Genomic DNA, 4,864 nt, shown 5'->3' on the forward strand with positions numbered 1-4,864 from the left:
AATTGAACACATAAAGCTAAATTTAAATCAATTAAATAAACAAAGTTTAATCCCAAAAATTTGGTGTCTACAACAACAATAGCAAAGTTGTCAAAGAAAGTGCTATTAATACTGATGACTTTTAGAAAGTTGTCACTATTGCAGTTCCCGCTCTCTCTATGAATCCTGGCGGGAATCAAATTGTGACAACAATGCAAGGTCATCACTGATGTATTGGCTTCCTTGACTCAATTGTGACGACTTGCCGTATTGTGGTTAAAGGATCCCATTTTGTGACGATTTTTTTCATCACTGAGAAATGTTGTCACTAATGACCAAATTTCTTGTAATGATGCCAAAGAATAGCACTCGAAACATTGTTTCTCAAGAAATACTTGCAGCTGCAACAGTTACTTGAGTATTGATATTTTTCACTCTGCTTATCATACCTTTTGCAATTAATTTATATGTGCTTGCATCCAAATTATTTCCAGTACATTCTTCTCTATCCATTGTATTTAACATGCTCATATCTTATAATTTTCAGTCATCACTGCTATTAATTGCCTTCATTGATTTATATATTTCATATCATGTAGCTATGGTCGACAGATGTATTCATGTTAATAGTTTGACTCATGAAACAAAGGATTGGATGATCAAGGTGATTGTCACTGAAAAATCACCAATCTACCTAGGAAAGGATCAAAGCTTTTGGTTCATCAGGCTGATGTTTTCAGATGAACATATTAGAAACATATTTCCATTTACCTTATAGCACCAAAACACATTGCTATTACTTTTAATATTTCCCGTATCATTAATTGTCATTCTAAACAACTCATTTATCAAAAATTATGATTTTACCATCAAACCACTTACACTCCCACTACAATAGATGACTGCTCCGTGAACATCTCCTTTACTCATTCAATTACCTACTTTGATTTATCTTCATTGACTTTCCCCTTTTTTCAGTTAGCTATTTTCATTTATCCTCATTGACTTCCCGCTTTCTCTCTTGTTTTTACAGCATGAATCAATTCAAGCAATTGCATTTAATAGAGATGGCAATTACATCCATGACAAATTATAGCTTTATGAGACCTATTACATTGCTAATGCCGCTGTTGTGCCAATTACTGATGCAAGAAACCAAGCCAGCTCCATTCCACTCCAGTTAACACTGACCAAGGGTATCTTCATCAAAAAAGTCAACAAAACAGACTCACTTCAGCTAATGGAACACTTTCCTACCACTCTATTCTATAGTCTTTGACAAATACAAGAACAGTGATGTAGATAGATTCAGTATAAAAAAGTCATAAACAATAAATGCTATACACTAACCTGCTATACATATTCTAATCATGCAGATATCTTATGTGTAGCAATCCATGCATTCCCATAAGAAGTAGTTAGTACTGCAAGAGGACCACGTAGAATCTGAAGATTCATAGTTGTGAATCCTGAGTAAGTATCTCATCATCTTAACTCTGAAAACTCCAACATAAATTTCCCTACACAAGATTTCACATATCAAGAAGCCACTTAAGATTTACATTCAACTCTGTCACTCATATATTGAATTTTGCTGATGTAGACCAATGATATTCATAATGTGGGAACCTTACGTTTACTATGAAGGTGTTGAACTCATAAACACAATCCACACCTATCCAGCAATTTTGATTCTACGACCCAGAATCACCACGTATCATGGTAAAAATATCAATAAAATCAAACTAACACTATTTCCATTTAGCTTAAATAAATATAGTTCAAATTACTTTCTCTGCACAATTAATCAGGAATTGATATTAGCAGTAGGCCAAATAGCACAATTGTTCTGGATCCACCATTACATCAGATTGCTGCCCTCAAAACATGGTATGTTTTCACATACACATACTATTCTCTTTTATTGAAAATTCTCTTCCAAACTATCCAGATTAACACTGACATTTGCTTTTACTATCACAGGGTTGAAGAAACATTTCTTACATTCACAGAGTCATCAATGAGAGAGTGCATGAAAAAAATAAACAAAAAATAGTTGCACCAGTTAGCACTAAATTCTTAAAATTCTTCATCACAGGGTTGATTTTTAAATTCTTAAAATTATTCATCACACCTTTCATACGCTCTTTCTCATATACTAATAACCATTTGTGCTACAGAGCTAAATTTCAGGTACAAGTTTATGATGACACGGGTTTCATCGATGCAACAGTAGATGATATACATGTTGAGACCCTCCTTGATTGCACTGCTACCAAAATCTATGAAAAAATCTCCAGGTACATTACTTTTGATATAATTATACAAACAGATATAATTTCAATCAATGCTAGCTATCAAAATCAATAACACAGGTGATCCCATTAATGTTGCAGGGAGAATCATTGCCTTTCAGCACAATTAATGAAAAAACTGCAAAATCAAAACTTCTTTTGTGAAATGAGATCATATCTTCCTTCTCAAAAACATCCTTTCCCATTATTTTTCCTCACAGCCTTCATCCTAGAAAAACCACCACAACAACCAGTAACTAGCCAAATTGTTGAAGCACAACCATCAGAGTTACCTGCAACTCCACCATCTTTATTGAAAAACAGCACCACAGAAAGCACTCCTTCAACTGGACAACTTTCCCTGACTCCTACTCCAACATCAGCTTTATCTGTTATGCCAGTGGATCAAAATAGCCACAAAGGTCTCTCATCTTCAGTCAAACGAAGTCTTGAAGAAGAACTGACAAAAACAACAAAGCGCCCAAAGCTTGACTAAGCTTCGTAGTCAAAAAAAAAATGACAAAAGTTCTAGAGATCATCAGTCAAAAAACAGCGACCACACATGTATTACTTTTTCTTCAAACAACAAACTACTTTTGTTATTTTGGTGATAAACTAGCACTTATGAGATTTCAACTCTATATCCAGGTTTTTAATCACCAAAAAATTTAGTATTATCTGTAAATTATCTTAGCATGTTTACAAATATTAGCTACTTCTACTAAAATGACTCCTCTTACTTTCTAATAGGGGCACCCCGTGTCAAACGCGAGGTCTTACCACCTAGTATTGTACTTAATTTAGGATGAAAGTTGCAATTAACTTTTGGATTGCAAATCTATTTGGGGAATCATGGTGATTTGACACAGTTATTGAGATTGTTTAGAATCAATGAAAAATGAACAATTCGCTAAAAACAAAATTACTAGAACTTACAACTTACTAAAAAAATTTTGGTGTTCCCATTCTCATATTCCTTATTTTTCCTAATATATAAGTTTAATGATACATAAGCATAATTCTTACAAAATAAGAAAATATCTTGATATTAGATACATTTGCCTCCATTGTTTCATCACTCCTAAATTTAGGCACTTGTAGTTTGTTGAAATTTGAGAGTTTTGATTGTATATTACTAATCAATAATCAATAACTTCACGGAATCATCATAATTGCATAGTTTTTAATTTAAATAGCCGACTTCGAGGGGAGAAAAAAATCAACAAGTAAAAAAAAAGACTATAAATTTCACCACAGATCCTCCTTGGCAAAGAAACAAAAACAAAGATTGAAAACCTTTAATTACAATTAAAAACCTAAAAAACCAAATGAAGAGAATATATCGAATGGTCGTATACAAACTGCATAAATAAGCTCATTGGTGCTTATGGGAGAGCCCAAAATGCCTCATCAAAACATTAAAGACGTCCAAACCCTTTTTGACTAACCAATTTTTCATGCGCACAACTTGACATAACCCATTTGCACATTTTCATGTGGATAGCCTATTGCTTTTGCCTAGCCAATGTCAACTAAATTATGGACCTAGACATGAAAAATGATTTTAAACTAGCTAAATAAGGCCCACGGTCACTAGTGAGTAATGATTAATTTCCAGTTTTATCTACCATGATGAATGCTGGAAATATCTATCTACCTTGTATATAAGAAGAAAGTCAAGTTACTCTAACAGCCTATCCTTTGACACGTGTATTGCCTATATAATTGATATGTGGAACTTTGCTCATTTTAGCTAAATTTTTCCTTCCCTTTTTCTATTCAATTAGGTCAAAAGGGTTTAAATACATTTTGTTTTTTTTCGAAAAACCTACTCCATCTTTTCTTCTTCTTCTTCTTCTTCTTCTTCTAGTGGCAACTATAGTCATTCCTCACTTTTTATTTTTGTTTTTTATTTTTTAAAACTAATCTAACTAAAGTTGTTGCCATCTTCATTTTTCCCCAAGTGATTAGTTACTTAGCAAGGAGAGGTTTTTATTGTTTCTTCGAGTTCACTTTACATTTTCTTTTCTTCCTTTTCTTCTTCATCTCTCATGTTTGCTCTAATCTTCGATCTTATTGTTATAGTCAATTGACATTCGTTTGCTGAATTTACAGGATGGCGTTGTTATTTGGTATTTTTTTTCATGGATAAAAGGTGAAATATTAAAATATGTAAAAAGATCTTATGATTAATTTTATGTCAGTGACCCTCTTCTATGAAGAATAAAGTAAAAATTGAATTTTTTTCTTTCTCCTCCCAGCATTTGATTTCTTATGTGACGACCCCACCTCCTCCTAAGGTGTACCCCAGGGTTTAGCGGGTCGCCTGCTCAGTTCTCGTCAGGACTCACTCACTCACGTCAAGAAAATAAGTTACAACTTCAAAAGTAAACGAAACAACAATTCTCAAGCTTAGAAAGTACATTCATACTCATTTCTATCTCAAATGTTCATACATATCTGAATCTGAATATAATAAGAGATTCAAATTCTACCTACACTTCAAACCCTAATAGAGCACTAGCGCTAGTAGAATTACAAAAGTTAAAAGTCTAGACAAAAGTAGCCTTTCCAACTTCACGCCTATGCTC

The sequence above is a fragment of the Coffea arabica genome, chromosome 6c (genome assembly GCF_036785885.1).
Source record: "Coffea arabica cultivar ET-39 chromosome 6c, Coffea Arabica ET-39 HiFi, whole genome shotgun sequence".
NCBI lineage: Eukaryota > Viridiplantae > Streptophyta > Magnoliopsida > Gentianales > Rubiaceae > Coffea > Coffea arabica.